Genomic DNA, 12,664 nt, shown 5'->3' with positions numbered 1-12,664 from the left:
AGAAAAAAAGAGGAAACATGGTGCGCCAAATAAGTATACAGGCCTTTCCACGGGTCTTGAACCCAAGGAAAAGTTAATGTCAGGGAAGAATACCTGGGGAGAGATTGGAAGGAAAGAGGAGAAAAAAGATGAGTTTAAGGAGCCAGTTCTTAGTAGCTGTGAATCAGATGAAGAAATTAGCCCTTCTGAGGAAACAGACTTGGAGGAGGAAGCAGCTTGTTATGAGAGAGAAATGTGAGCTTATAGGTCAAGAAAGAAGCCAAAAACGGCTGGCAAAGGCCAGCTTGCTGCTCGACCTCCGGGCAGTCGGCTTCAAAGTTATAGTGCACCTCCGCCCTATGCGGAGCCCCCGCCCTGCGTAGTGCGTCAGCCCTGCGCAGAGAGGCAGTGCGCAGACTCGTTCATTCCAAGAGAGGAACAAAGGAAGATGCAACAGGCATTTCCGGTCTTTGAAGGAGCCGAGGGTGGGCGTGTTCACGCTCCGGTAGATTATACACAGATTAAAGAGCTTGCTGAATCGGTCCGTAAATATGGAACCAATCCTAATTTTACCTTGGTGCAGTTAGACAGGCTTGCTGGCATGGCACTAACTCCTGCCGACTGGCAAATGATTGCAAAAGCCGCTCTCCCCAGTATGGGCAAATATATGGAATGGAGAGCACTATGGCAAGAGGCTGCACAAACTCAGGCCCGAGCAAATGCTGCTGCTTTGACTCCAGAGCAGAGAGATTGGACCTTTGACCTGTTAACGGGTCAGGGAGCTTATACCGCTGATCAAACAAATTATCACTGGGGAGCTTATGCCCAAATTTCCTCCGCGGCTATTAAGGCCTGGAAGGCGCTCTCCCGAACAGGTGAAGCCACTGGACAATTAACAAAGATCATCCAGGGACCCCAGGAGTCCTTCTCAGACTTTGTGGCCAGAATGACAGAGGCAGCAGAGCGTATTTTTGGAGATTCAGAGCAAGCCGCACCTCTGGTAGAACAGCTCATTTATGAGCAAGCCACACAGGAGTGTCGAACGGCCATAGCCCCAAGAAAGAATAAAGGCTTACAGGATTGGCTCAGGGTTTGTCGAGAGCTCGGGGGACCTCTCACCAATGCAGGCTTAGCGGCTGCCATCCTCCAATCCCAAAAACGCTCCATAGGCAGAAATGATTGGAGGACATGTTTTAACTGTGGGAAGCCTGGGCATCTTAAGAAAGATTGTAGAGCTCCAGACAAAAAGGGGGGGACCCTCACTCTTTGCTCTAAGTGTGGCAAGGGCTATCATAGAGCCGACCAGTGTTGCTCTGTGAGGGATATAAAGGGCAGATTCCTTCCCCCACCTGATAACCAATCAGCTGATGTGTCAAAAAATGGGCTATCGGGCCCTCGGTCCCAGGGCCCTCAAAGATATGGGAACCGGTTTGTCAGGACCCAGGAAGCAGTCAGAGAGGCGACCCAGGAAGACCCACAAGGGTGGACCTGCGCGCCACCTCCGATTTCCTACTAATGCCTCAAATGAGTATTCAGCCGGTGCCGGTGGAGCCTATACCATCTTTGCCCCCTGGAACCATGGGCCTTATTCTCGGCCGGGGTTCACTCACCTTGCAGGGCTTAGTAGTCCACCCTGGAGTTATGGATTGTCAACATTCCCCTGAAATACAGGTCCTGTGTTCAAGCCCTAAAGGCGTTTTTTTTCTATTAGTAAAGGAGATAGGATAGCTCAGCTGCTGCTCCTCCCTGATAATACCAGGGAGAAATCTGCAGGACCTGAGACAAAGAAAATGGGCTCCTCTGAAAATGACTCTGCCTATTTGGTTGTATCTTTGAATGATAGACCTAAGCTCCGCCTTAAGATCAGCGGAAAAGAGTTTGAAGGCATCCTTGATACCGGAGCAGATAAAAGTATAATCTCTACACATTGGTGGCCCAAAGCATGGCCCACCACAGAGTCATCTCATTCATTACAGGGCCTAGGATATCAATCATGTCCCACTATAAGCTCTGTTGCCTTGACATGGGAATCCTCCGAGGGGCAGCGAGGGAAATTCATACCTTATGTGCTCCCACTCCCGGTTAACCTCTGGGGGAGGGATATTATGCAGCATTTGGGCCTTGTTTTGTCCAATGAGAATGCCCCGTCGGGAGGGTGTTCGGTTAAAGTAAGAAATATCATGGCAAAGATGGGTTATAAAGAGGGAAAAGGGTTAGGACGTCAAGAGCAAGGAAGGACAGAGCCCATCTCACCCACTGGAAACCAAGATAGACAGGGTCTGGGTTTTTTCTAGGAGCCATTGGGGCAGCATGACCCATACCATGGAAAGCAGGGGATCCAATATGGGTTCCTCAGTGGCCCCTATCCTCTGAAAAACTGGAAGCTGTGACTCAACTGGTAAATGAACAATTAAAACTGGGCCATATTGAACCATCTACCTCACCTTGGAATACTCCAATTTTTGTAATTAAGAAAAAGTCAGGAAAGTGGAGACTGCTCCATGACCTCAGAGCCATTAATGAGCAAATGAACTTATTTGGCCCCGTACAGAGGGGTCTCCCTGTACTTTCCGCCTTACCACGTGGCTGGAATTTAATTATTATAGATATTAAAGATTGTTTCTTTTCTATACCTTTGTGTCCAAGGGATAGGCCCAGATTTTCCTTTACCATCCCCTCTATTAATCACATGGAACCTGATAAGAGGTATCAATGGAAGGTCTTACCACAGGGAATGTCCAATAGTCCTACAATGTGCCAACTTTATGTGCAAGAAGCTCTTTTGCCAGTGAGGGAACAATTCCCCTCTTTAATTTTGCTTCTTTACATGGATGACATCCTTCTATGCCATAAAAACCTTACCATACTACAAAAGGCATATCCTTTTCTACTTAAGACTTTAAGTCAGTGGGGTTTACAGATAGCCACAGAAAAGGTCCAAATTTCTGATACAGGACAATTTTTGGGCTCTGTGGTGTCCCCAAATAAAATTGTGCCCCAAAAGGTAGAGATAAGAAGAGATCACCTCCATACCTTAAATGATTTTCAGAAGCTGTTAGGGGATATTAACTGGCTCAGACCTTTTTTGAAGATTCCTTCCGCTGAGTTAAGGCCTTTGTTTGATATTTTAGAAGGAGATTCTCATATCTCCTCCCCTAGGGCTCTTACTCTAGCTGCTAGCCAGGCCTTACAAAAGGTGGAAGATGCCTTACAGAATGCACAATTACAACGTATTGAGGATTCGCAGCCTTTTAGTTTATGTGTCTTTAAGACAGCACAATTGCCAACCGCAGTTTTGTGGCAGAATGGGCCATTGTTGTGGATCCATCCAAATGTATCTCCAGCTAAAATAATAAATTGGTATCCTGATGCAATTGCACAGCTCGCCCTTAAAGGCCTAAAAGCAGCGATCACCCATTTTGGACGAAATTCCTATCTTTTAATTGTACCTTATACCGCTGCACAGGTTCAGACCTTGGCAGCCACATCTAATGATTGGGCAGTTTTAGTTACCTCCTTTTCAGGACAAATAGATAACCATTATCCAAAACATCCAATTTTACAGTTCGCCCAAAATCAATCTGTTGTGTTTCCACAAATAACAGTAAGAAACCCACTTAAAAATGGGGTTGTGGTATATACTGATGGATCAAAAACTGGCATAGGTGCCTATGTGGCTAATGGTAAAGTAGTATCCAAACAATATAATGAAAATTCACCTCAAGTGGTAAAATGTTTAGTGGTTTTAGAAGTTTTAAAAACCTTTTTAGAACCCCTCAATTTTTTAGAAGTGGCTGGAGTGATTAAGCCTTCCAGTAAAGTTGCCAATATTTTTCAGCAGATACAATTAGTTTTGTTATCTAGAAGATTTCCTGTTTATATTACTCATGTTAGAGCCCATTCAGGCCTACCTGGCCCCATGGCTCTGGGGAATGATTTGGCAGATAAAGCCACTAAAGTGGTGGCTGCTGCCCTAACATCCCCGATAGAGGCTGCAAGAAATTTTCATAGCGGCTGGTGAGATGGCTCAGTGGGTAAGAGCACCCGACTGCTCTTCCAAAGGTCCAGAGTTCAAATCCCAGCAACCACATGGTGGCTAACAACCATCCGTAAGGAGATCTGGCGCCCTCTTCTGGAGTGTCTGAAGACAGCTACAGTGTACTTACATATAATAAATAAATAAATCTTTAAAAAAAAAAAAAGAAATTTTCATAACAATTTTCATGTGACGGCTGAAACATTACGCCGCCGTTTCTCCTTGACGAGAAAAGAAGCCCGTGACATTGTTACTCAATGTCAAAGCTGCTGTGAGTTCTTGCCAGTTCCTCATGTGGGAATTAACCCACGCGGTATTCGACCTCTACAGGTCTGGCAAATGGATGTTACACATGTTTCTTCCTTTGGAAAACTTCAATATCTCCATGTGTCCATTGACACATGCTCTGGCATCATGTTTGCCTCTCCTTTAACTGGAGAAAAGGCCTCACATGTGATTCAACATTGCCTTGAGGCATGGAGTGCTTGGGGAAAACCCAAACTCCTTAAGACTGATAATGGACCAGCTTATACATCTCAAAAATTCCAACAGTTCTGCCGTCAGATGGACGTAACCCACCTGACTGGACTAACATACAACCCCCAAGGACAGGGTATTATTGAGCGGGCGCACCGCACCCTCAAATCCTATCTAATAAAACAGAAAGGGGGAGTCGAGGAGGCTCTACCCCGAGTACCAAGAGTGTCTGTGTCTACAGCACTTTTTACACTCAATTTTTTAAATCTTGATTCTCATGGCCATACCGCGGCTGAACGACATTGTTCAGAGCCAGATAGGCCCAAAGAGATGGTTAAATGGAAAGATGTTTTAAATAACAAATGGAAAGGCCCGGATCCTATTTTGATAAGATCCAGGGGAGCTGTTTGTGTTTTTCCACAGAATGAAGACAACCCATTTTGGATACCAGAAAGACTCACCCGAAAAATCCAGACTGACCAAGGGAATACTGATGTCCCTCGTCTTGGTGATGTCCAGTGCGATAACAACAAAGGGAGAGCAGCATTGGGAGATACAGAATTGGACGGCTAAATTTGAACAGACCCTTTGAAAATTGAGACTTGCCCCACGCACTTGGACCTGTCCCTGACCTAAGGACTATCTTTTCAACATTTTCCTTCTTTAAAGAATGGGTGGGGGTGGAATTATTTGGAGCTGTTCTTTGCTGTGGAATAGTGTTGCTTCTTTGATTGGTCTGTAAGCTTAAGGCCCAAACTAGGAGAGACATGGTGATTATTTCCCAGGCGCTTGCAGCACTAGAACATGGTGCTTCCCCTGATATATGGTTATCTATGCTTAAGCAATAGGTCGCTGGCCACTCAGCTCTTGCACCCCACGAGGCTAGTCTCATTGCACGGGATAGAGTGAGTGTGCTTCAGCAGCCCGAGAGAGTTGCATGGCTAAGCACTGCAGTAGAAGGGCTCTGTGGCATATATGAGCCTATTCTAGGGAGACATGTCATCTTTCAAGAAGGTTGAGTGTCCAAGTGTCCTTCCCCCAGGAAAAACGACACGGGAGCGGACCAAGACCCCTTTGGGTGATGAGCCTGGGAGGAGGTTTTGTGTAAAGCCCCTATTTTACACACTGGGGATTTGACCTCTATCTCCACTCTCATTAATATGGGTGGCCTATTGCTCTTATATAAAAGAAAAGGGGGAGATGTAAGGAGCCGCCTTCACATTAGCCATTACAAGATGGCGCTGATGGCACTGACACCCGTGTTCTAAGTAGTAAACAAGCAAGCTGCACATGTGCCGGGGTAGCTTTCCACGCCATGTGCTCTGCCTTTCCCGTGACGACAACTCCGGCTGATGGGCTGCAGCCAATCAGGGAGTGACACGTCCGAGGCGGAGGACAGTCCTCCATAAAAGGGAGGGGGCTCCGCCATCTCTCTCTCTCTCTGGCTCTCTTCTCCACTGGCTCCTGATGGGGTAAGCAATAAAGCTTGTGCTGCAGAAGATTCCGGTTGCCCTGAGCGTGTTCTTACCAGGGGGACACAAAAAAGCGGCGTGCAATAGACCTCAAGATGTACCCTAATACTGCCAAGTTCCTGCTTTCCTGTGTAGTCACCAAAAGAAAAATTTTCGCTGCCCCATCCCTCCTGCTGAGAAGTACTTCCCCTTTTGCTTGTGCATTTAAGCCTTGAGCCTTGCTAAAACAGTGACACCTTGATGCTATTCAGAATGGTTCCATGTCGTTTCTCGCACTTGGTGTCCGTCTTTTCTCTCCCAACATTTGGTTCTTAGGAGAAGGTTCCCTCGAGGCCCTCGAATAACTGGACCTGCTGGACAGGTCACAGAAGGAGGCTATGTAGCTGTCTAGAATCCATCCCATAATGAGGGTCAGGAAATGGTTCAGAGATACAGCACCTGCCTAGAGTCTCCAATGAGGTTCTTCTGGGGGTGTGGCTCAGTGATAGAGACCTGTGGAGTGTTTGTGTAAGGCACTGGGTTCTGACTTCAGAAACCCCCTCTTCCCCCCCCAAAAAAAATAGATATAAAGGAAAAAACATCACCTCCACTCACATTAACAAAATCATTACCTAAAAATTCTAGAATAACTCTGCTACCACTCATAGAGTGATCCAACAATGATGTCCCCACTGTGAGCCCAAACCTAGACACCCAGAGAGAGTCGTGAAAGAGTGCCAGATTCCCACCCCAACAGTCACCTCTAGAACACAATGGAAGGAACCCCCAGTCTACATATTCACTGACCAGTGATTTGTCCCAACTGGCACATTTATGCCCCCTGCAGTCAATTCAGAGGCAGATGAATCCAGTGTATGCTCAGTGCACATAGGTAATTGCACATCCATTACACTGAACACCAACGTTTCCAGGAAGATGAACATGAGGGACCAGCCACATAGGACAAAATTTCAGTCCTCCTCCCAGGAACAGAGCAGGTCAGCAAGGGAGGGAAACATTCTGGGAACCTGGATCTTTTCTCACCTCTCTCAGTGCATACAAACCTTCATCCTCTTCCTCATTTCCATATCCCCCTCTCATCTACAACCTGTTCCCTGTGGGTGTTGTTTGAAGCTCATCTCCAGCACCACTTCAACTCTTTCCATTCTCATGCACTGAACTCTTCCGGTGCAGTACAACTATCTCAAACTCCTGCATCATAACATACACATGAAGACATAAAAAAAAAAAAAAATAACAAGTACATGAATGTACTCACAAGTGGATGAATGAATCCTCCCTCACTTGTTGTTGCAAGCTGACTGGCAGCTCGCAAGGAATGGTACAACTGAGATGGCAGCTCGAGCTGAAAGAAAGGAACTAGATGGACGGGAAAAAGAACAGAGCTAAGTCAATCATGTTCTGATCAAAGCTCAATTTTACTAATTCGTGCACCGAGTTATGAAACAGGGGGAAGGGATTAATTCCCGCCAAATAATCCTGGGATCCAGTTACAGGGTTACCACGTGTATGGCTCCAGAACAGCAAGGTGGCAGGCTCCAGAACTGGGCATGGCAGAACAATTGAGTGGCAGGCTCCACCCCGATGCAAACAGTGAAACCTGAGCAAACAGGTTTCAGGCTGAGAGGGTGGGGGAGGTTACATCTCCTCCCTGTTGTTAATCAAAAAAAAAAAAAAAAAAAAAAAAAGGCTGGCCTGAGGCATAAAATTTATTTATGCTCAATAGTTCTGCCTTAATTCTTAGGGCTTAATGAAGAAACCTGTCTCCGTGGGATTTCCTAACTTTTCTTATGGTAAACCATATCTGGATAAGACTGTTCTTTCTGTCCTAGTAAACAACTAGCAGACTAGCCCTGAGCAGTTGGCTTTGTCTTTTATAATGTTAATTAGTTACTGAATAGATAACTTCCTAGTTGAATTTTAAGTAGTCAGCTACAGGGCGTTGGAACCCTGGTGAAGGTTGACTGTACGAATTTGAAAGGCACTTTATTATGAATAACACTGAAGGAGAGTATGTGGATATTTCTCCGAATTCTTGGATGACAGGCAGGGAACAGGGAGGAGGGGGTTATGACCGGCTCAGTAGTACAAGGCGAATTGGCTTATTAGGGTGGGAGGCTGTGAAGGGCTTGCCCTTCTAAAGGTATGGTCTCCAACCTCTCCCCCCCCCATTAATTAAGTTTAATAAGGCCACGCTTAACTGAGGTGATCAAATGATTTTCTCATCCTTAGATGAGTGGGCTTTAACCTTGGCTTGATGAAATTGACCCAATTCCTCCCGTGGGTGCTGTCACGACCCACACTTGTGGCTCTTGGTATCTTTTGGGGAGGGGAGGCAGAGCCTTAGAACGGTATTTTTGGTTGTAACTGGAACTAGATACCAACCTCCATCCAAACCAGGTGTATCTCACAGGGAACCCAGAAATGGTCAAGCTGGACCTTCCCCTGCACTAAATTTCTGCACCCAAGCGGTACCCATACTGTATTCGTATGATCACGAATCAGTATGCACAATTCTGAGTACTGTGCAGCTCCTAAAGGAGAATTGTCAACCTCAGATTTAGCAAGGCCTAAACAAGAATTATGTCATTAGTAACACCACAAATTGTGGCTAAATTAAGAGCTGGAGGTCACCCTCCTCATCTTTGTTATTCCCACAGCCTGAGGAACTAAGGGGACCTTGCAGTAACAGCAAGGGTGGAAAACCAGAGACCATCTAAGGGACTAATCCCATCTATCAGAATAAAAACCAATCTCTTCTAATATTTGAAATATCTGCCTTCCTAGCCCTCGTAGTAAACCTAAATCTCAAATCAGACCTAAAGCCACAAAACGTGCTGGAATGTCCTTTGAATGAAAATAGCAGTCGCCACCTGTACACTCTTGGGGGCAGGGATGCACGCCAGCTGCAGTCAGCCTGGAGGATTGATTGACCTGCTTGAGAAAATGAGATCCAGACAATGAGAAAGTAGCAATGCAAAGCTTCTTTTGGGGAAGTCCAGGTACTTTATTCAGTTGCAAATTGTAAAGCTAAAGCACAGTCTCCAGCCTCCTGTGAGGGAGCTGGCTCTGAGATTAGCAAGAAAACAGCTTTTTGGGGAGCCTGAGTTCCCAACTGAATTCTATGCAAAAGAGGAATTTTAGTCCTCAGAGTGATACTTACAAGAAGATTCAGGATCTGTGTTCAACTGACGAATAATCTCTCAGGCAGCCACTGCACTCCATCTTCTTCTCGTGAAAAAACACACACCGAGCCCCTTCCCCAGATTAGAACCGGATCTGGACCCTTCCATTCATTAGTTAGTGGGTCCTTCCATTTTACCAATGCATAAGAATTAGAAGTAACTGGATGCCAGTGGCGATCCACTGCAGACTGACCTTTAATATCAGTTTGCAAAAAATTTAGAACACATAAAGTAAAGGCAAGGTGTGCCTTTGGTGACCGTGGAGGATATAACTGTCCCTGTTTTGTCTTAAAAAGCCAATTCTTTAAGGTGCAATGAGCACGTTCAACTATTTCTTGTCCCAAGGGGTTATAAGGAATTCCAGTTTTATGTTTGATACTGAATTCCTTACAGAATGAAATAAAATTTTTACTAGAATAGGATGGCCTGTTATCTGTCTTAATAGGTTTAGGCAATCCCATGGCATTAAAAGCTTGTAGGCAATGATCAATTACGTTTTTAGCAGCCTCTCCTGTATGCAGAGAAGCAAAAAGAAATCCTGAACAAGTATCGATACAAACATGTATATATTTTAGTTTTCCAAATTCTGAATAATGGGTTATATCCATTTGCCAAATATGATTAAGCATACGGCCTCTAGGATTGACTCCTAAATGTGGCACTGGAGATAATGTAATACATTTAGGACATTGTTTTACAATCATTCTTGCTTGCTCCTTAGTGATCTTATGTTGGAGCCTTTGGGTGTGGCTAGAGAGATGAAACCTTTCATGATCACGTTTGGCCAAAGCAACAGGATCCAAAATTAAGGCTTCTCCTACTAGAGCTCTGTCAATGCAATCATTGCCTTCAGCTAAAGGTCCAGGAAGACCAGAGTGAGATCGTATAAGGCCAATATAAAATGGATTTTTCCGGGCGAGAATGATGTTCTGCAATTCTGAAAATAAGGATCATGATGGCGTATTGAAGTTAAATATACCACAGGTCTCCAATAAGGGTACTGATTGTGCAACATATAAACTGTCAGTAAAGATATTAAAAGCCTCATGTACAGACTGAAAGACCTTTAGTACTGCTGTTAATTCGGCTAACTGAGCCGAAAGGCCAGGAGTCTCTATGATAACTTGTTGATTATTATTAAGATATCCAGCTCGCCCTTTAGAGGGGCCATCAGTAAAAATCAATAGAGCATTATATAAAGGCTGTAAGGAAGTCATTTTAGGAAATATCACATCATGTACATTTAAAAAATTTATCAACCAATCTTGGGGGTAGTGGCTGTTTATAGTTCCGTTAAACCCTATTTGTGCAAGCAACCAATCTGTACTACGCTGTTTCAGCCAAGTGTCCTGACTTACACTGTAAGGCTGAACAATGATATCTGGTTCTTTGCCGAAATAAGTTAAAGCCTGCCTTCTTCCAGTGATAATCATCTGTGTCACTGCTTCGTGCTATGGCAAGATATTACGTTTAGGAGAGATCGTCGAATGTATCCACATTATAGGGAATTTCTACCATAGCAGTCCCATAGGCACATGAGTCGTATTAAAAATTAACAGATGCAATGGCAAGGAGTAATCTATATAAGTGACAAATTGCTCTTCAATAGCCTTTTCCACTAGCTGTAAGGCCAGCAATCCTTCTGAGGTTAGGGATCTAGGGGAAATAGGATCAGAACTCCCTTTAAGAATATGAAATAAAGGTTTCAACTCCCCTGTAGTAAGCTTTAAATAGGGGCAAAGCCAATTAATATCACCTAACAATTTTTGAAAATAATCTAAGGTCCTTAAGTTATCTCTACGAATAACAATCTTCTAGGGAAAAACAGCTTGATCAGTGAGTCTAAAACCCAAATAATTATAAGGATCCTGAGTTTGTATCTTTTCAGAAGCAATTTGCAATCCCTTATCAGCTAAGGCTTTTTGTAAGTCCTTGTAACACAAAAGCAAATCCTGGGGGTCTTTTCCCGCCATCAAGACATCATCTGTGAAATGAATGATGTAAATATTTGGCCATTGTTGTCTAACAGGCTGAATGGCTTGTGCCACAAACTTTTGGCATAAGGTGGGACTATTAGCCATCCCCTGGGGGAGAACTGTCCATTGATATCTTTTCATGGGTTCCTTGAAATTTACAGAAGGAACACTAAAAGCAAATCTTTCACAATTCTCTGGATGCAAAGGGATGGTAAAGAAACAATCTTTCAGATCTATAACAATCTTATAATATCCCTTAGGAATGGCTACTGGGGAGGGAAACCCCAGTTGTAAAGTTCCCATAAGTGCCATGGTTTCATTAACTTTTCTTAAATCTTGTAACAGTCTCCATTTACCCGATTTCTTCTTGATAATGAAAATTGGTGTATTCCAAGGAGAATGAGACTCCACCAAATGTCCAGCTTCTAACTGCTCCTGCATTAGCAAAGAAGCAGCCCCTATTTTCTCTTTAGGTAAAGACCACTGATCTACCCACACTGGAATACCATTAAGCCATTGGATTTTTTTCGGTGTGGGATGCAGGCAAGATAGTGGCTGCTACTGAAAATACTTTAAAGCTCTTGTGTTAGAGTGAGGTTTAGGATCCTCAAAAGTCTTAATTCCCTGTCCCTTCTTTATTAGTCCATTACCAGGTGGGGGTCCCTGCCTGAATGTCTGCTTAGTCACAATCTCCTTTGAACTGTACATAATAACACCCATCTGTGGCAACAGATCTCTTCCCCACAGAGTTACAGGCAAATTTGACATAACATATGGCTGAATTTTTCCTGATTTCCCATCCCCATCTCTCCAGGTTACCGATTTGGAACTACGTTTTGGGTTACTAACGTACCCAATTCCTTGAAGGTGAGTTAAGGAATCAGTCAAGGGCCAGTTTGAGGGCCAGTCCTGCCCTCTTATAATCGTTACACCAACCCCAGTATCAGCTTTTTCCATCAAATGTCAATTTAAGGTTAGGTCTCTGATTAGTGATAGATTGCACCCAGTTTACGCCAGAGGAGTCAAAGCTATTTTGTCCTCTCTCATTTTTAAAGAATTTATACAGTGACTGACGTAAAGGGATCAAAGTAAGTTGAGCAATTCTCTGATTAGCGGGTACAGTTATAACACCGTGAGGGGAAGCAGCTATGATTTTAATTTCTCTCTCATAATCATTATTTATAACACCTGGATAAATCTGCAGGCCTTTTACAATAGAACTACTTCGTCCTAAAAGAAAGCCACAGGTTTCTACAGGTAGCAGTCCAAAGACTCTGGTAGGCAGAGTTTGGACTGCCATTTCTGGGGTTAATACTTCGTGGATGGTGGAACAGAGGTCCAGTCTTGGATTTCCTGGGTTTGACCTGACAAGCTCAAAAACTGATCTTGTTGGCTGGGCAGCAGATTTATAGCCCCATAAGCTGTTTTCTTCGAGTAAATCGGGGTCTGGGGCTGACCCTGTCCCTCGTTTCCCGGCACCGGGTGGCTCAAAACGCCTGGTTTAGACTTGCATTCTCTTGCCCAGTAGCGGCCCTTCCT

The sequence above is a fragment of the Mus caroli genome, unplaced genomic scaffold (assembly GCF_978045245.1).
Source record: "Mus caroli unplaced genomic scaffold, Mus_caroli_1 scaffold_8, whole genome shotgun sequence".
Taxonomy (NCBI): domain Eukaryota; kingdom Metazoa; phylum Chordata; class Mammalia; order Rodentia; family Muridae; genus Mus; species Mus caroli.
The sequence above is the reverse complement of the archived record's forward strand: the minus strand, read 5'-3'. Positions refer to the sequence as shown.